The 21645-nt window shown below is 37.5% G+C and overlaps 1 long non-coding RNA gene across 1 annotated transcript in view; it reads left to right on the forward strand.

Moving 5' to 3' along the window:
• LOC131480217 (uncharacterized) overlaps window positions 1–21645 on the forward strand; it is a 262851-nt gene that overhangs the window by 72980 nt on the left and 168226 nt on the right. Inside the window, exon 2 of the long non-coding RNA XR_009245343.1 lies at window positions 9236–9343. This is a non-coding gene — a long non-coding RNA (uncharacterized LOC131480217). The remainder of the gene's footprint in view (window positions 1–9235; window positions 9344–21645) is intronic.

Consider the following 21645-nt stretch of genomic DNA (forward strand, 5'->3'; position numbering starts at 1 on the left):
TAAAATCTCAGAATCACACATCTAATATTTTGTGAATATTTAAAAATAAACAAATCTTAAAAAAAGAAAGATATTGGACACAAAACAAAAAACCCCTAACCCACATTGTTTTAAACTGTTAAAATAGCTACATTTGGAGTTTTTAGTTCTCATCCTGAAGAATATTAGAATTGGTTAAAGAAAATGTACAGAAATCACACACAAATTACTAGCAATAAAAAATAATCATAAGCTTCTCAAGATATGTGCTTGAAAGGCAGAGAGAGAGAAAATGTTCCATTTGCTGGTTAACTCAGTTGTGGTTCATTATTCAAAAGATTGCAACAGCTATGTCCGAGCCAGACAAAGCCAGGAGCCCAGAGCTTCATCAGAATTTCCCATGCCAGGACCTAAGCACTTTGACCACCTTCCCCTGCCTTTTCAGATTTGCTAATAGGAAGCTGAACTGGAAAGTGGCAGCCAGGACTCAGGTGCTCTGATGGGGGTGTGTGCCTTGTAGCAATGGCTTAACCAGATGTTCCGCAACACTAGACCTGCCATGCAATTATTCCAACACCATGTTGGAATTACCTGTTTTAACACATGTTTAGATGTTGTTATCAAAGAAGTTTTATCAGACTACGTAAAATGAATTTTCTTGAATAGTTTTGGAAATTGCTCTACTTAGTTTATTCCATATTTTCAAATGATTACATTAATATAATAAATCTACTACCTTAAATAAAATATACATGGTCAAATATCCAATATGTATTTTTCCTTTCCTGTTTGAATTTCATCTCAGTTAATTCACAATTTTCTGTTTACTTTAAAACACAAAAAACTATATAGCCTTTGGGGTTGGTGCAGTAGTATAGTAAGCTAGGCCTCCCTCTGAATACCAGCATCTCATATGAGCACCAGTTCTAGTCCCGGCTGGTCCACTTCCAGCTCCTTGCAGATGTCCTCAGAAGGCAGTAGAAGTTAACTCTAGCCCAGGGCCTCTTTACTCAGGTGGGAAACTTGGAGGAGGGTCATGGCTTCTGGCTTCAGATTAGCCTAGCTCTGGCCGTTGCAGCCGCTTGGGGAGTGAACCAGTTGATGGAAGATCTTTGTGGGGCTCAGGGAGGAGGAGGGCACTAAGTCAACAAGATGGCAACTGACAGAGTCAAGCTCACTGGGTTACACGTGGTGATCAAGATGGTGGCCAAAGACAGAGCCCTGGGTGTGAACCAGGGTGGGGGTCAAGTTGTTTTAAAGAAAGACTGATTGGCCAGGGCCATTTCACTCACCTGCCCCTGGCCTATTGGAGGTGGCTGCCGCAGTAGTGCTGATGACAGTTGGCTCTTATTTCTCCCCTCTTGGAATCCCTGAAATTCCTGGCCTGAGACTGTTCACTACTCTATATAAAAATTTTTTTTTTAAGATTTATTCATTTTATTACAGCCAGATATACAGAGAGGAGGAGAGACAGAGAGGAAGATCTTCCGTCCGATGATTCACTCTCCCAAGTGACCACAATGGCCGGTGCTGCACTGATCCAAAGCCAGGAACCAGGAGCTTCTTCCAGGTCTCCCACGCGGGTGCAGGGTCCCAAGGCTTTGGGCGTCCTAGACTGCTTTCCCAGGCCACAAGCAGGGAGCTGGATGGGAAGTGGAGCTGCCAGGATTAGAACTGGTGCCCATATGGGATCCTGGCACGTTCAAGGTGAGCACTTTAGCTGCTAGGCCACAGCGCTGGCCCCTATATAAAAATTCGTACTTCCCGGGCCTGGAGCCATTGCCTAGTGGCTAAAGTGGCTCCGCTTCCCACTACTCTCTAACCACCACGCTATCATGCCGAACCCATAATAATGTTTTAAACTGAATCTGAGTGTGTTAGAGTGAAGGAGGCATAATAAAAAATAAAATAAATAAAAATAGCTTCTCTTCCTTTCACCTCCACAGTCAAACCTTTCACTTTATCTATCCTTTATCTATTATACATCTTTATGCTGCAGTGACTGAGAGTCTGAGTAAACAGATGGGAAATACATGCTCTAGATAATTGTGTGTATGTTACTTTTTTTTTTAAAGATTTTTTTATTAGTATTGGAAAGCCGGATATGCAGAGAGGAGGAGAGACAGGGAAGATCTTCCATCCGATGTTTCACTCCCCAAGTGAGCCACAATGGCCCAAGGTGCACGCCAATCCGAAGCCGGGAACCAGGAACCTCTTCCGGGTCTCCCACGCGGGTGCAGGGTCCCAAAGCCTTGGGCCGTCCTCAACTGCTTTCCCAGGCCACAAGCAGGGAGCTGGATGGGAAGTGGAGCTGCCGGGATTAGAACCGGCGCCCATATGGGATTCCGGTGCATTCAAGGCGAGGACCTTAGCCGCTAGGCCACACCGCCGGGCCCAATGTGTATGTTACTTTTATGAGTGGCACTGTAGTTGATTTCTTTACATCAGCTTCATCGCAGACATGTTAGTAATACAGTACAGTTCTGTTACATCATCAGATAATAGAAATTTTCACCCAAAATATATCATGAAGAACCAGTCATATATAAGTTGTGTTTTTGACAAAAAACGTCATTGTGCAGTACAAGATTACTTAATACAAAGCATTCTGATTTAAAATTTTTCTATTATGCTATTGTTTTGTCACATCTTCTCATTGGAAATGCCACATACTTAGTCAATGTGTGTAGTCGTTGCTTCTTTTATTAACTGCTTGTTTTTTCACTAAACATATGCTGTGTTGCTGAGTTAGACAAAGAAAATGACAAGTAAAGGTATAAGCAATGACACTAGGCATCATGATGAATATTTGAAGAAAGTAAATCTATGGTTCTTATATCACTTTATTTTAAGTTTGTGTGACAAATACGTCAATTATTTTCGTGTCAATTATACAAGACACATACTGTGTAAACTCCCATAATAAATGGACATTTTAAAATGTTTCATATATATATTACACGTATTTATTGTTTATTAACTTCTTCCAGAATAGTTCCAAATAATTATTTTCAATTTTTAAAGATTATTATTTTAAAAATTTTGTTTTAATATTTGTTACAAACATGAATGTGTTGCAGACCTATGTGGGCCTCCACATAGGATGAAGAGGATTGGGGTTTGGGGAGAAGGTGAATGAGGTAAATTTTTGAGTTTTCCTGCCTCTGTTGGTGGGTACTGAAACCTTGCCTGACCTGGGTTGCCCCAGCCCCAGCTCTCATGCCACACTGACATGTGCTATGGCCTACCTGCGGCAACCTCTGTGAACCTCTACTATTCCTGCTCCCAGCCCTGGTTCCTTTTTTTTTTTTTTAAATTTTTGACAATCTTTACATAGTTAGGGTAAAAAGGTTCAAGGGCTATAGCAAAGTGGGTAAGACTATTATTTCCATATTGTTTCCTTCATGTTTAAAGGGGGATATTAAAGGAGAAGCCCCACCCAGGCTCCCACCCACCCCAGGTCTCGGATGTGGGGCATGCTCCGAGGGTCTTGCTCAAGTGGTTTTGATGGTTCACCAGTTATGAATCGCTGCCAATCTTGCCACTCCAAGCACAATGAGGTCTTTGAAGAATCCACTGATTGACATAGTCCATCATAGAGTCTCCGTTTGCCCAGTTTTTCACTGCCAACATATGGCTGACATAGTTGATTGAACTGTTCTGTCTTCTGTCTTTTCTTGGTTAGGGTTCTGAGTCCAGCAGTTCGATTGGGGAGATCCCCAAAGAAACTTTGAGGTGTTCTCAGACCAGATTCTTGTATGTTCTAGCAAGCACAGGGCCCGGCACAGTCCATTGCCCCAATCCTCTGGTGGTTGCAATTACTGGGTTGGTTCTATTTCCATCCCTGTCTTCCACTGGAACCAATGGGTGTTGCAGTCCAGCCTGATTCTGCCCAGCACACACTTGGCCCTCGCATAAAATAGTGGGAGCTGCAGCCTAGTTGGATCAACCCACAATAACCACCACCAGACCTGCCCCCTACCCTGGTTTGCCAGTATGTGCAGTAGACTAGTCCAGTCTGTCCCACACCCCATTCAGTTCTCATACATGTCAATGGGTATTAAAGCCTAGTTCCATCTAACCAGCTCCACTATTCAGCCCTCACAGATGCTGTTGGGTCTGTCTAGCCACCCCAGCCCCTGTCCTAGTTTTTGTGTCCTGCAGTGGGAAGGGTAACCGAAAAGGGAGGAGCCCACTATTTCCCTCCCAGGCCTCTCCCACTCCCAGATTATGCACTCTCTAGGTAGTTCTGTGGTTTGACTTGACAGAATTAGCCCCCAGTGCCAGCTTCTTCCAGCTGAAGCTGTGACTAAGTCCAAACAACCCTCACCCACTCTAATTTTTGTTTGCACCAGTAGTAACAATCAGCCGAGCCTGGCTTTTTCCTGATCTAGTCCACATGAGGCGCACGGGTGTTGTAGTCCTGCCTAGTCAGGTCTGCCCCCATCCCAGCTCATGCTCTCCAGTGGGAGTAGCTGTTCAGCAGGGGAGCCCCTGCAATATTCCCTCTGCCGGCTCTGCCCCCTTCCTCCCTGGTTCTCACCTATGCTGGTTGGGTGCTGAGGTCACATCTGGTACAGGCGACCTCACCTTGGTGTTCTGTAATGTGCACTGGTTTTTCTCGCAACCGTACCTGGCTCAACCCATACTCTGTTCCAGTGTTCTGATTCATCAGAGGATAGTGTGAACTGGTTCATCCTGGTCTGCCCCTGACCCATGCCAAATGTATGCCAGTGGGAAACTTTCCATGGCCTGTTCTGGGCTGTTTCCTATCATGCTTCTTGCGCTTACCTGCAGGGCCTGAGGATACAAATGTCTTAACTAGTGTCTTAACTACTGTTCTAAATATCTGTTCTTACTATTGAAAACTTAGTTTTCACTTGATCATTGAGAGATCAATATATGATTCTGGTTAATTTTTATATTCTTTTTAAGATTTATTCATTTTTTATTATAGCCAGATATACACAGAGGAGGAGAGACAGAGAGGAAGATCCTGTGTCCGATGATTCACTCCCCAAGTGAGCTGCAATGGGCCGGTGCTGTGCCGATCCAAAGCCGGGAACCTGGAACCTCTTCCGGGTCTCCCACGCGGGTGCAGGGTCCCGAAGCTTTGGGCCGTCCTCAACTGCTTTCCCAGGCCACAAGCAGGGAGCTGGATGGGAAGTGGAGCAGCCGGGATTAGAACCGGCGCCCATATGGGATCCCGGGGCTTTCAAGGCGATGACTTTAGCCGCTAGGCCACGCCGCCGGGCCCAATTTTTACATTTTAAAAATTAAAAATGTATTTTAGCCAAGTCTTTTGAAATATAAATGCAAATATTAAATAAAATATTGATCTACCTGATCAATAACAACTTTGAAGACTTGTTTAAGTCCTTGAATATTATTTCTGAGGTGAGTAATTGCAAAGTTTTCTCATTATGTTTGAATGCATGCAATTTTTATTACCAAAATATCCACTTTGAATTGATTTTAATAAATCAGTGTAGAATATTGTGTCAATAATTTATATTAAAATTGAGAATATTAATACACACCTAAAACAGGGCTGTGTAATAATACAATAATCTTGGGTATATTTCATTTTAAATTCTTAGACATTTGTAGAGACAGAGTTCACAGGAGTTGAGACTTTGGTCACCTGGTAAACCAGATGGAAGGTCACATTTCTGCAGTCGTTAAGAAAAGCTTAAGGACTTGGGCTCGGCAGCGTGGCTTGGTGGCTAAGGTCCTCGCCTTGATCCCATATGGCTGCTGGTTCTAATGCCGGCAGCTCCACTTCCTCTCTGTCTCTCCTCCTCTCAGTATATCTGACTTTGTAATGAAAATAAAATAGATTTAAAAAAAAAAAAAAAAAAAAAGAAAAGCTTAAGGACAAAGCTGAAAGAAAGTTCTTCCTCAGCACATCAAATCACAGAATCAAGAGTGGCAAATCTCATTCCACATGATGTCAGGCCCCCAAACCATTCTTATTTTACTGAATTTCATTATATATTAAACACAAAGAGAACTAACTCAGAATATTATATGTGTTTCTTTTGGCCCATGTAAAAGATTTCCATTTGAGAAAGCATCTGGTAACAGGATTTTCTATAAATATTTCTAGAAGTAAGACATCTCTTAAAATTAAATGTTCATAGAAACTCTGACAAATATTTTAGACTTAACACTTCAGATCCCAAGGGGATGCATAATGGAAGTGTAGTGGAAATTAGTATGTTCATAAAAACAGAGAGAAGTATGTCCTCATGCATGCAATGCAAGGATGGACTCACAGCGTAGTTTCTTATTAATAATCTTCTACACTGTTGGGAGACACCTCAGTGGCAACATGATGGACTTGTGAAAATTCATGAAAGACCCCCCATTGTAAGACTGGAGGGGAGAAGAGTTGAGACCCCAGTGCCTATTAAATGGTGCCATAAAACAACATCAGAAAAGACAGGAAAAAAAGCAATCATTTTTAGTTATACTTGGCACATGCAATGCTTTGTTGCTATTTCATATTTAATTGCTGGGGAAAGGATTAGCATTCAGTATTGCTCTATGTAAGAGTAAGTAATCAGAATTACAATATTTAATTTGATAACACAGAAAGTAATAAATTAGTAAACAATGAAACAGCCCAAAATTCTTTTAGTTGCTGGTTTGGAATTTAGGATTAATTTGTGTAGAGAATGTGTCTAGCTTTTAAAATATAGGCTTACCAATGTTTAGATAAGTGCTGGGTATATGGAATAGTCTTTAAAATGTTGGTGAATAAAAACTAAAAGGTAAATTCATAGAGTAATTATTATGAAACTCCTAATAATGCAGAATTTGAAACCTTGGATAGTTATTAAAAGCATGTGTCCTGACTGTGGAATGCTTTAAATTGTGAATTAGCCTATTTGTTTATTATCTTGTATCCATTGTTATGTATAATCTAGTTCCAGATTTTCTTCCCTACATATGGTTGTATATTCAATACTTAATTTATTCACTCATTTTGCAATTATAAACATTACTGCCTTTTAAGTCATTATTATTTATTATGGAGCTTTTGCAAATTTCATAACTGTCTCTGAAGATTGTAAAAGTGAATTACAGACAAAAAATATTAATTTTGCTGTTTTTCACTTATACCGAGTGTCACAAAATTTTGTGTACCACTATCCATCAGTGTACTTTCATTTGTCATTTCAAGAGCTTCTAGAATCTCACCATGTAATATGAAATGTGCACAATTTGTGAGGCTAGTTTGTGCCAGGTATTGTACTAGACCCTTTTGTGTTTAATTCTCCCAACTTTTCTGTAAAATAATTATTTTTGTTCCACTTTGTCCATAAAGAAAGTGGTGCATGTAGACAGTGAGTGAGTGCACTGCCCACAATTCCTGAGCTACTAAAGCTGCTAACGCTGCTAAAGCACAAACTGTCTGTAATGCGAGTCCAAGCCTCTTAACTATTGCTTCCATTTTTGGTCCAGGTAGAGATTATTTTCTCTGTGGAGAAGTTCTTTATTTCCTTTTTTTTTGAACTTCTCTGAGAACCAGCTTCATCTTAGAACGTCTCTGAAATTAGAGGAGGACTGATTGGTTAACTCTGTGTTGTTTGGGAGCATCTGGTTATTTCTACACCACTGTCACTACTTTTAAGGATTTTATAGACAGTGAATTTGTCTTAAGGAAATTTTAAGTTGCTTGACCTTTTTTTCCCTTCTGCCCGACAATGTTGATTATGAGTGACTCCATGACACTCAGCATACACATATGTATGCATTTATGTATATAATGTCCACATGTTACATACACCATGTAACCCAAACATTGTTTGATTTCTAGTTATATAGTTGCTAACTAACACCAGTAATGATAAGCTCTGTGGGAGAGAGAGAGAGTGAGAGAGAGAGAAAGAGAAATTGATTGTTTTGCTATAGTGAAGGAAGGTGCTATAGATATAAATATTCCTTTTTATTCCAAATAATAAGAGTGAAAAAATGTTTTTATACACCTGCTTTTATTTTCAGCAGTACTATATTTTATAAATAGTTGTGGTAACAGATGAGAAGCAGGGATACATACTTATCAGAAGCATTTAAATAATTAGCCTTCAAGTGGCTACCAATGCTTATTAGTTACTGAAATTTTATACTTGAGAGCTCTACATCAGATATGAATGCAGCATTCACTATAAATTGTGTAGCTGTGGTAATCTTTGTAGGATCTTGTGTGTATAAAATATAATGTATATTTCCTTGGTCTTTGGATTAACATTGTATTTTACTACTCTCTGCTCTTGGTTAAGTATTCTTCTATGTAGAAGGCTTTAAAATAAATTTTGGGCAGTCTCAGAAAGATGTTAATGAAAGTGATCACTAAAAATGATAATTCTTTTGACCTTTATCAAGTTCTCTATTCTTTGAAAAGTAAAGTATACAAAGGTATTGTTTTGTTTGTCTTTTCTCTTTCCCAATAGGCCATTTAATTTTAATACCTTGAAATTAGGATTGGAAGGACAACCAAAGTTTCTATTCACTATCTGAGGAACAATTAATTTGTCAACTTTTATGAAGTATAAAATGGGGATAAAAATATTAATGCTGCCTACATCACAGAGATAGTAGAAATCATGATAAAGTTTCCAAGCCCAGACTTCCCAAATAACTGCATGTGTGTGACCTTGGTGAATTTCTAGGCCAATTTGCATAACAAAAAACATTCAATGAAAACTTTCTTATAGTATCATTTAAATGAGTAAAACATATTTGTTGAGTTTTTAGCAAATGGCTATAAACTAACAGGACAAAAGTAGTTAATCAGTAACAAATAAGTAGTTAATGATTATATTAATAACATATGGAACAAGTCTTTATAGGCAGTAATATTCACTATTTATAATGTGTTAACATTAATTTTTAGTAAGAATTGAAATGATTTAATACATTCCTAGTACTTCTAATCTTCATATAATAGAGAACTATAATATTCATCATATTAATATATTGTGGAAAGACAGCCAGTTATGTGCTTGATATACTGGGATGTCTGCATGAATAAGATTTTAAACAACCAGTTTCAAACAAACACAAAGAATATGCTTGAAATTTTTAAAAAGCATACAATGGAACATAAAAATAAATATTATTTTTAGTTGCTGGTACCATGCCAGAATGAATTAAATATCCACTTTTGGTGCCAGCAATCCATGTAGCATGGGTTTGTGTGCCTGCTGCTTCACTTCTGATCTAATGTCCTGCTTATTGCCTAGGAAAGCAGAAGATGGCTCTAGTCCTTGAGCCCCTACACCCATGTGAGAGACCTGGAAGAAGCTCCTGGCTTTTGAGTTTGGATTGGCTCTGTTTTGGAGAGTGTGGTCATGTGGTGAGTGAATAAACAGATGTACTATCTGTCTCTCTGACTCTCTGTCTGTGTCTCCTCCTCTGTATAACTCTGCCTTTATATATATATATATATATGTATATATACATAATTTATGCACATGAATATTTGTATATATAAAATCTCTACAAATTTACTATTCTACTACTTAGTTTCAGTAATTTGCTGAGAGATAATGACAACTGCATTTGTTTTGTGGCTTTAATGACGTAACAGATGTAGTTTATTCATAATTAAATGGATTGTAGTTGCTCAAATATTTAATTAATTCTTTTTGTTTATTCAGTGAAGCTGAACTCCATGACCTATACAGTACTAAGTATTATTTCCGAAATGAACATGAGAAAACAGTTTTCCAAACATTAAACAAAATAAGAGCTCAGTTTCTACTGTTTTGAATAGCTTGTGGAAAATTGCCATAAGTTCTTCTTGAAGCACTTGGTAGAATTCAACAATGAGGTCATCTAGTCCCGGTCTCTTCTTTGTTTTGAGGGATCTGACCACAGATTCAATCTATGTCCTGGTTATGGGCTATTCAGATTATTAATTGCCTCATGATCCAATTTTGGTAAATTGCAAGCGTCCAAAAATCTGTCCATTTCATCAAGGGCTTCCAATTTGTTAGCATATAGTTCCTGACTATTCTATGCATGTATGAGGTATGTATTGTTATATTTCCTTATTTATCTCTGATTCTATTGGTTCATATCTTCTCCATCCTTATTTTAATTAGATGGGCTAGTGGGGAATATATTTTGTTGATTTTCTTAGAGAAGCAGCTGTTTCTTTGGTTGATCTAAGATTCTATTGTATTTTTGGTTTCCAAATGGTTTCTTTCTTTCCTTATTTTGTTTATTTCTTTTTTCCTGCTAATCTTCACATGGCTTTGCTCTTGCTTTTCTAACTCCTTCAAGTACATGGTTAGCTCATTTACTTCATGCTTTTCTAGTTTCTCTACATAAGCATTGACTGGAATGAACTCTGCTCTTAATATTGTCTTGGTTAGCAGTTTTGATATGTGTGTTAATGCCTTCATTCATTTCAAGCAATTTTTAAAATTTCGTCTTTGTTTTCTTCTATAACTCGTTGCTCATTTAGCAACATATTAATTAGTCTCCAAGTATTTGCATATCTTCTAAGATACTATGATTTGTTGCTCTCTTGTTTCTATCTAGTCTGAGAAGATACATGGTATGATTTTTAATTTTTAAAAATGTTCTGAGTCTTGTGATCAATCTTGGAGAAGAATGTATGTACTGATGAAAAAAAAAGTCTGTTTTGTGCCTGTAGGAAACAAAGTCTTATAGATATCAATTAATGACATTTATTCTACTGTCTGGGTGAGCTCTCTTGCTTTCTTGCTGAATCTGTTGTGGATCTGCTCATTGAAGTTCGTGGAGTGTTGAAGTTCACCTACTATTATTGTATTGGAGCCTCTCCCTTTAAATGCTTTAAATACTATTTCACCTGGTCATTTGGTGCATACACATTTATTGTGGTGATTTCTTCTTGCTGAGTGGATCTTTTGATTATTATGTGTTGTCCTTCCACTTTTTAATGCTTTTCACATCAAAGTCAAATTTATATTATTGTTTTTTCCTTAATAGGCTGAAATATCATTTTCCATCCTTTCAGCTTCCGTTTCTGTGAATCTTTGTTGATGATACGTGTCTTTTGTAGGCAACAGCTGATTGGTCCTGTTTTATGATCCAGTCTACTAATCTATGTCATTTAAGTCTAATCCATTTACATTGAGGGTTAATGTTGACAATGACTGGTTGTTTTTAGCAGTTTTTGTTTTAATGACTGTTGTTTTTCTCCCTCCCTCCTTTTTTTAAATTTAGGCTGAGGTATTATTCAAGTTTACCTTTGGATATGGTGAGTTACCTTTTTTCTCTGTCATATCCTCAAGCAACATTTGTAGGTCTGGTCTGGTAAAGACAAAATCTTCCAGCTTTTGTTTGTTTTGGAAGAATATATTTTCTTTCCAAAGACAAAGGAAAGCTTTGTTGGGTAAATTATTCTGGGCTGACAATTTTTTTCCCTTTAAAATCTGCAATATGTCACTCCATTCTTTTCTGGCCTGTAGTTTTCTCTGAGGGGTCAGCTGTGAATCTTGTTGGGGTTCCTGTATAATTTTACTTCTCTCACATGAATATTTATCTTTTCTTTATGTGCAACTGAAGAGAACTTGATTATGATGTGTCATGGTAAGGGTTGCTTATGGTGGACTCTATTTATTGTTCTGTGTCCCTCCTATATTTTGTCTCTCAATTCTTTCTCCATTTTAGGGAAGTTCTCAAATATTATCTCATTGAATGCAACTTTTAAATCACCTTCCCTTTCCATGCCTTCAGGAACTCCTATAGCTATTATGTCTAATGTTTTGATGATGTCCCTTAAATCTTGGAAGCTTTTCTTTGCTTTACTCAGTTCTTCTTTCAGCTTTTTGACTGTTTCAGTGTTATTACAAAAGATTCTTCTAATTCAGAAATTCTTTATTCTGCCTCATTCATGCTAGTATTTACATTTTCTACTGAATGTTTCATTTTCATTCCATTATGTTCCTCATTTCTAATAATTCACTTTGATTGTGTTTCAGTGCTACCATTTTCTTGTAACCTATTCCTTGAAGTTCTGCATGTACTTCTCATCATTTTTAAAGAGCTTTATAATGAGTAAAAAAATTTCCCCATGGTCTGGTGCAATGGCTCAGTGGCTAAATTCAACTTTTGAGTACCAGGATCCTATATATGCTGTGGGTTTGTGTCCCAGCTACGCCAGTTCCCATCCAGCTCTCTGTTTGTGGCCTGTGAAGGCAGTGGAGGATGACCCAAAGTCTTAAGACCCTGTACTCCACGGGAGACCCAGAAGAAACTTCTGGCTCCTGAATCAGCTCAGCTCCAGCCATTGCTGCAACCTAGGGAGTGAACCAGCAGATGCAAGATCTTTCTCTCTGTCTCTCCCTCTCCCTAAAATCTGCCCTTTCAATCAAAATAAATATTAAAGAAAAGAAAAGAAATATCCAGTAGTTCCTCCATGCGTTCCTCAGTTAACTTTGAGGCTGACATAATCTTTTGTTCCTTTCTAGGGGAGGCATCAGTAACCTCACTCATTGTGCCTGCACCTCTGTTTTTGCACTTGGCCGTTTCAATTCTGATTGGTGGATTCTTTCTTTGTGGTCGTTATTTAAGCTGTGTCATCCACAAGCCTACATGTCCTTTATTGATCCTCTGTAGTACCCAGTTCTCCATTTGCTGTCACTTGTGCCACTCCCTCCAGCAGGTTTCTTTCCTGGGCTGCCATGCTATACTTCTGCCATCACCTGCACCATCACAGCTTCCTGGTCACCACTCTGCCCCCATGATCCTGTGTTGTGGCTGCAACATCGTCTGCTCAGCATTTTTTCTTGCTCCTGGTTCCAGAATTATCCAGTATTAGGGAGACACCATCTGTGATTATATCTTAGCTCACCTGGCTTGTTAGTGGTGCCCACCTGTTGTATGGATTTTTTTCTATCCTTTCCTTTCAGGAACCTGCTGGCAATTATAGCTGGGGGCAACCCAGACCTGCTTTGGATGGAATCCATGAAAATCCAAGTTGGTATTTTTTTTTTACTAGTTGGACCAGTGCAATGCAATGTGCCGGAGTGATTGTTGTCCTGGCTCAGTGCTTGCAGAGCTTATTGTTGTCCCTCACTGAACTCAACATCACACATAATGTGGCACTGGTGGGAGTCTGAGCCACTATGTTTCTGCTTGTGATCACTTTTTAAAAACTCAGCAAGAACCATAGTTCTGTGGCTGGATTCATTGACTAAGTTTCCTGGCATTATCTCCTTCCTCCTGACTGCCTGTGTAGCTCCGACTGCTGCTGGGGTATCTGTTCACTGCAGTCCTGCTTTGCTGTCTCTGCTGCTTCCCTAGTCCATGGGGTTCCAGGAATCCCTCTGCCATCCCCTGCCCTCTCCTGTTTGTTCTGTGCTTCTCTTCAGCTAATCCTTCTCTGTTTTAACCTGTCTTTACCCTATTCTGTTATCTTACATTCCTATGAAATGACTCTTTTTGGCCTAAAATCCTTTGTTCTGTTGATGTTTCTTTATGGAGTATCAGTCTGTGTGCCACCATATTAAAAATAAAGCTTCTTGGCTTTTTTTGGCTTCAAAAGAATTGAGAAATGCTGGATAGTTCTGATTTATTCTCATCATGCACAAATTATATTTTAAAGCATTTTGTAAATACACTTCTTAAATAATTCATGCATGGTATTTATATTCTTTTAAAGATATTGGTTTTCCAACTTGTGCTGAAGAAAATGTCACAGCTCTTTTGAAAACTGTTTTTGCTTGTACTTTTGATAAAATGAGCCTTTTCTCAAGAGGCAGTTTTAATTATTTATATTTGTAAAAATGTATTATTTATGGTTTGTATAATTTTATGTAAATAATTGGTGTGCATTAGCTTTTATATCAAAGTGTTAAACATCTTAAACTGAAAAGAGTGCCTCCTGTCCACGCCTCTACATCTTTCAAAATCTGCTTGAGGGAAGTTCTATTAACTTTTGTGATTCCTTGTAAATATTTTCTGTATATTTCTGAACATAAGACATCTTTCTTGATTTTTAGTTTAAAGGCTATGTTGATTTTCCCTGCCATAATTTAAAAAAAAGATTTATTTATTTTTATTGAGGTCCTATTTACAGAGAAAAAGAGAGACAGAGAGGAAGATCTTCCATATGCTGATTCCCTCCCCAAGTGGTCACAACAGCCAGAGCTGAGCCAACCCAAAGCCAGGACTCAGGGCTGCTTCTGGTCTCCCATGTGGGTGCAGGGTCCCAAGGCTTTGGGTTCTCCTTTACTGTTTTTCTATGCTACATGCAAGGAACTGGGAGGGAAGTGGAGTAGCCAGGACTTGAATCGGTGACCACAGAGGATCCTGGCACATACTAGGTGAGAACTTTAGCCAGTAGGCCACTGCACCTGGCCCAACTTTCCCTGTTGTAATTTAAGAATATGCTCCTTTGCCTGAATATCCTTTAGTGGACTTATAATATTAATCAATGCAATTTTTACATCTTCTTGATGCCTAGTTTTGTTGGTATCTATCTAAGCTTACTTTGAGATTATTTTCCATCCTTTCGCACTGTGAATCTGGTAAAGTTGCTACAAGGAGAAACGTGGAAAGCTTTTCGGAGAAAATTATTTCTTTCCTGGATTTCTGCTAATGCTTTGAAAACAAGATCAGTCCTGTCTACTGAAGGATGAGGATTTTTTAAAAATTGAAGCTGAGTAGTACCATTAATAATCATTTCAAATCCTCTAGCCCTCAGCTGAATTGAAAACCACCCACTTACTTAATACAGTTGGTATTAGTAGAATCATTCATAATGATAATCAGCTGAATTATAAAATACTTTAGCTATTAAGTTTTGGGGTGTAACCCCCTCCCTTATTTTGTTTTTCAAATGTAGTTTTACCATACTATATAGTCTATCTGGCTCCTTCCTTATCATCTTGTTTCCCACTTCCTTACTCACTATTTTGTATTGTCTTGGCTCGGAATTTGATATTGCAGCTTTCTGAGTTGAAACTAACACCATAGGCTCGCCGAGATTAAACGTAGGTGAATAGAATACCAAAATGAGAATGGCGAATTTACAAATTTCATGTATGAAAAAACCGTTACCAAATAGGTTAGAATCACTTCTTCAACACATTCTTAAAATTTCAAAAAGAGAAAAATGCTTTGGAATAGATATTAAAAAGTTTAAAGGCCATTATATAGTTGCAAAGATGCTTTAAATCTCCAACAAGTAGGGAAATTAAAATCTAAGATTGCAATGCAGTGTTATCAACCGCTGTTGTTAGAGCAGAAAAATTAAAAAATCTGGATCATGTCAAATGAAACTGGTTAAGATCCAGAAACTACCATGCCCAGTTAGACTAATGTAGGAGTCACTTTTTGATCCATCTTTGATACTAGTCCTTAGGTTAATACAAGTTCTAAAATATATTGATAAAAGATCTTGTGGAATCATTGAAAGTCCCGTAAGAGAGCTTACTTTATGATTCAGCTACTGATTCAAATCACATTAGTGGATGTTTGAATCTTGATAGTTCATGCTACTATTAAACTTCTAAACTTATAATCAGTTTACTGCATGTATAGTCTGTGCAGGAACCATTCTTTAATTCATAATTATTTCTATTCTGAAATTCTTCAAAACTTTTAAGAGTCCTTCATTTATATTTTGCATTGAGCTCTGTAAGTTAGATGGCTGATCCTGGGCAGTATTGAGTTTTATTGGAGCTCTCCAGATAGAAATCAGGAAATCTGGAACTGATGGACTGATGAAAATAATTTAAACCTAAAGTCTTATGATTGATAATATAGTGATGGCATACATTATGATTTGCTTTCATTCTAGTTTAATATCAAAGAAATATATTGGCATCATTAACTCCTGTTCTCCTTACAAGGGAGAATGTCCCTTTTGCCCCCTTGTTCCAGTTCCTAATCAATTGTCCTTTTTGTTTCTATTCTGTTTGCTTTGCTTAAAGCACATAAAATCTAATTTCATAACACTATGTTTTTATTTGTGTAAAATGGTTATCATACTAAATACTTTGTTTTTATTGAATTTCAAAAATTGAAGCAACTATACATGTTAACAATTGAATAGCATAAGTGTTTTTTTCCATTTAATTTCATTATAAAATGACAGATTTTTGAGGTATATATTTTAATCTATTTAAAACTGTCATCAGGTTCTCCATAGGCGTATAATAGTCTCCTCTTATTTGAAATTTTTATTGATTTTCTCTTAGAAGCTTTGTACTGCTTTTGTATATTTTCAAATAATACTCTTGTCTGAGAATTTTAGTCATAGAAACAGTGGTTATATAGCATTTCTACTTTCTGTTTGCCTTTAACACAGTAATCTCCCACTCAAAATATTCACATAGAGCACATATTTATATTGAATTACATACTAACCTTATGGTAAGGGACCATGTGAAGTTCTTCCAAGTAGTGCCAATTATGTTCCTCTGTGGTTACTATTCTTTTCTACTTTTCTCCACAGCTATTGATTTCATATTAATCATATTAATAAGGAGTTGGTTCTGTTCTTTCTCCCTCTCTGGTCACATCCAGTCACATTTCCTACTAGGGGCTATTTCAGCCAGGCTTATTAGTTAACTCTTTCAGATTTTACGTATTTGCCTCTCAAGTTCTCATTACTGGCATTGCTAGCATATTTCTTCACCCCTCTTGGGTGAAGCTTTCAATATACAGAATAAAACATAGTAAATGGATCCACAGGTCAGTAGTTTAAACTGAGGCAAATTGATTTGCATATTATTATTTTTTTGTGATAGGGATGAATATATTTGTGCTGAAGCGTAGCAGCTAAGCGTACAGTATAACTTCAGTCATGAAATGTCTAAAAATATTTTTGCCATTAAAATGTGATCTGTGGTATTAGAAAATTAAAAAATAAATGATATGTTTGATCTTTGTGAATTTTTCCTAATCAGACTCATATTTACTAATATGAAGAAGTCCTAAGGCCTGATGTTTCTAGATGAGCCAATTTTTTACTTTGTGAACTGAGTTCAGTTACTATGCAATATATATATATATATATATATATATATATATATATATATATACTCTGCCACTTTTTCAGATATCATCAACCAGAAAGCAGAACACAGTTCTCTTAGCTGGGATTATCTATACACCCCCTTCCAGCATCTTACCTTTTTTAAATGAGAGATTTATTTATTTTTATTGGAAAGTCAGATTTACAGCAAGGAGAGAAAGAGAAAGATCTTCTGTCTGCCAATTCACTCTGAAAGTGGCTGCAAGAGTCAGAGCTGAACTGATCTGAAACCAGGAGCCAGGAGATTCTTCCAGGTCTCCCATTTGGGAGCAAGGTCCTAAGGCTTTCCAAGGCCACAAGCAGGGAGCTGGAAGGGAAGTGGGAAAGCCAAAACACAAACAGGCATCCATATGGGAAGCTGGTGCATGCCAGGTGAGGACTTCAGCCACTAACCTACTGCACCGGGCCTACAACTTAGGTTTTTTGAGGATTATGATGAAGCTGTAAAAATCTCAGAGAGGGCTGACATTTCACAGCATCTGGCATTGATTTTGAAATACTATCTTCAGACAGAGCCCTACTAATTCTTCTTTCTTTGCCTATCTAAGGACTTTTCTCCCTGTCTCTGACCCCCACCGGATCTTCCATCTGTTGATTCACTTCCCGAATGCCTGCAGCATTCAAAGGTCGATTGATCCAAAGCTGGGGACCGGGAGTTTCTTCCAGATTTCCCATGTGGTGCAGGATTCCAGGGAATTGAGCCATCCTTTGCTGCTTTATCAGGCCATGAACAGGTAGCTGGATTGGAAGTGAAGTAGCCAGAACATGAACTGGCACCCATATGAGATTCTAACATTGTTGGCAGAGGCTTAGCCTACTATGTGACAGTTCTAGTCCCAGGACAAGAACTAAGTTTTTGACCTGCTTTATATTTTCATAAGATACCACTGTTCTAGTGTTTTTATGTTTTAATGAGATATTATCAACCCTGCCCTCTTGGCAGATTTCCACCAAAGAGGAAGATGAGTCACATTCTTTTATATGACCCCATTGGTTTCATAATCTGGCTACTTCCTCCCTCATCTCAGGAACATGAGAAGACCATGATACAGATGTTTTCTTTTTTTTTTAAGATTCATTTATTTTTGTTGGAAAGGTGGATATACAGAGAGGAGGAGAGACAGAGGGGAAGATCTTGCATCCGATGGTTCACTCCCCAAGCAGCTGGAGCTGACCGCTCTGAAGCCAGGAGCCAGGAGCCAGGAGCTCTTCTTGGTCTCTTACATGGGTGCAGGGTCCCAAGGCTTTGGGCCATCCTGGACTGCTTTCCCAGGGCACAAGCAGGGAGTTGGAAGGGAAGCGGGGGCCACCGGGATTAGAACTGGCATCCATATGGGATTCTGGCTCATGCAAGGCGAGAACTTTAACCACTATACTATCGCGCCGGGCCCTACACATATTTTCTTATGTAGATGAATCCTTCATTGTATTTTCTTGTGCTAGAATTTTATAGACTTTTGTTAGATATTTGCTAAATATTTTCTGTTTTCATTTGTGATCTTATAGATTAGCTAAAGGTTTTGGAAATAGTAATTATGGTGAAGATATTGTAAATACTACACTAAAATGAGGATTCAGAATTTGAGAAGTAAAAGTATATCAAGAAGGCAATATATGTAGAAACTTATTTCTGGATCTTGGTAGAAAGTTGAGAAAATAATGCACTAGGGTGTTTTACTTTTAATACAATCTAATATGCCTAGCAATATGTAAAAGGTCCTTGTAAAATGATTTCATAGACCAGCTAAAGAGAAAATTTAACATCTTTAAGGCCACTACTTGGTCTATTTTTGCTGCTGTAACAAAAATACCATACACTCAGAAATTAATAAACTACCTGAAGTTATTTCTCACATTTGTCAAGAATGGAAAATTTAAGATCAAGAAATAAATAGATTCACAGTCTTGTGAGAGGTGAGCACTGCTTTCAAGTTGGCGCCTTCTTGTTGCATCTTTCAAAGGGTACAGTCTTCACAAGGTGAAAGAAATGAAAGGCATAAACTCACCCCTACAAGTCCTTTTATAAAGCCCTAATCCATTTGTGAAGGCACGAATTAATGACCACACCTTTTCCTAAGATATTTGCCCTTAATATTGTTCACTTTGGATTATGTTTCAATGTGAATTTTGGAGTAAACATAAACAATTAAACTGTAAAAATTCCATAATGCCTCAACTGACCTGATTAAAGTTCAAAACTAGTTCTTTACTACTTGCTAGCTTATGTTATTTCCCGTAAAATATGTGCCTAGAAATGGAACCAAAAACTTTAAAAATATATATTTTCATGGCTAAAACAGAGTATTTTGAAAAAAAAAGTCATATCAAAGACTGCAGAGTATCATGTGAAATTTTCACTAAACAATATTTATAAATAAATATATGTAACTAGCTATGCCATGTCTTCAGTTTTCTTATAAATTGGCCTTAAATTAAGGACAAAAGACAGAGGAAAATGTAATTTGAGTATTATTGAGCCCCTACTGCCTGAATATATGTTGAAATTTCTTGGAACTGTAAAACACAGCTGTGTAATTTATTTTGGCATAATTTGTTTTGTTTAAGTCACTCACACCTGGTTGCATTTTCAACTTATTTAGTTTCTTGGGTTTATTTTACATAAAAACTATAGATACCTACTGAAAATGCATTCTCCTCTAAATGAAGAAATCCCTAAGGTTAACAATATACATTCCATTACAGAAATAGTTTGAACTCTGATTAAAGTAAATTATTTTTATATGACATCCATTTAAATGCAATAATATCCATTTCACATTCTGGAAGGAATTCTTCATACATTTTTTGTCATTTCCATTAATGATGAAGTAATGGAGAGGACTCTGTTGGAGACTTAAACATGTCTGGATTGAAGTTTTGTGCTCACATGCTATTTTTGAGACAGATAGCACTATGCTGCCGCTCTTTGGTGAGAGGGATCTCCTACTTTGCTATGATACCACATTTCGTTGCTTGTAAAACATAACCACAGTCTCGTTTTTCCTTGAATGTAAGCTGAAGAAATAGTTTTAGATATTATATAATTAATACCAGTGTTTCTAAAATTACATTGCTTTTCTTCCTAATAGCTTTATTTTTTATTTGTTTACTTTTTTTCTTTGTAGAGTTTCTACATGGACAATTGTTAGGCTGATTCGTTTGCTTGCAAGAGACAGAAGCTGTAATTCAAACTATTTTAGCTAAGTAGGGAATGGATCAACCAAGACTCAAAAAACCATCAGTATATTTCCTTTTTCTGTATCTCTGCTTTTTTGCAAGAATGATGGTAGCAAACTCTAAATTGACATGTTTGATGTTTGCAACTAAAAATAATACAGAACTCATCCTCATCGTCTCAAAATAAGAAATGTTTTTGAAAGATTTGAATTTAGCTTCAATCAATCAGATTCTTTTTTGAAAGATTTATTTATTTTTATTGGAAAGGCAGATATACAGAAAGGAGGAGAGACAGAGAGGAAGATCATCTGTCCGTTGGTTCACTCCCCAAGTGGCCACAGTGGCTGGAACTGAGCCAGTCTGAAGCCAGGAGCCAGGAATCAGAAGCTTCTTCCAGGTCTCCCATGTGGGTGCAGGGTTCCCAAAGCTTTGGGCTGTCCTAGAGTGCTTTGCTAGACCACAAGCAGAAAGCTGGGTGGGAAGAAGGGCCACTGGCATTAGATCTGGCACCCATATGGGATTCCATATGGAGAATACTTTAGCTGCTAGGCTACCATGCTGGACCCCAATCATAGTCTTATTTCTGGATCAATCATTTTGCCATACAATGTGGTATTGATTCCATCCTTGTGCTTAGAGGGAAGAGAATTATAACCAGATAACAACAGGGAAATTGGAATTGGCAGAAAAAAGTATAACAAGGGACAAAACATTTGAACAACTAGATTGCATTAAAGGATGCTTCCTTCTGGTATCTTTGAGATTCTTTTGAACTAACCAAGAAATACAGCTGCCTACCACCCTGACCCTCCCACTAGGTGCCTGTGTTGACAGATACCCCCTGTTGCTTGACTATTTAAACTCCTTCCCATTTTTCTCACCCCAGCAGACATGAATTATTTTCTTACCTGTGCTTTCATTCATAAACCAGCTTAAAATTTGCAAATGGTTTTCTTCTCTTGGCAAAACCTTATACTGTTGAGAATAGTGAAGTGTACTTTATGATTGAAACTTGAAAAGGGACTGTTTCATTCTAGATAAAAACCATTCTTATCCTGAAGAGATCAATCCTATTGATTTAGAGCATTGGGAACCATAAAACAAGAACGAATTTATTGTTTATGAAAGTACAAATAAAAAATTTCAAAGGCGTAAAATCCTCCCAGTAACTCTGTCATTACTCATGATGTGTGGTGTTTTGACCTACTCCAACTTATTAATTAGCCAATGAAAAAGATTGTGCAGGGGATATTTTTTGATTTTGCCATGCAAAAAAAAAATCTGTATAGAGTTAAATTTAGATCCCAAATCTCCTACTGTCAAATAATGTTGGTCCCATCTAATAATTTTAATTAATATTTTGGATACAGTCATTATGAGATTTTGAATTAGTAGTACAAATAGATGTTACTACTTTTGACCTTTCATAGGATTCCAAGTGA

The sequence above is a fragment of the Ochotona princeps genome, chromosome 4 (assembly GCF_030435755.1).
Source record: "Ochotona princeps isolate mOchPri1 chromosome 4, mOchPri1.hap1, whole genome shotgun sequence".
NCBI lineage: Eukaryota > Metazoa > Chordata > Mammalia > Lagomorpha > Ochotonidae > Ochotona > Ochotona princeps.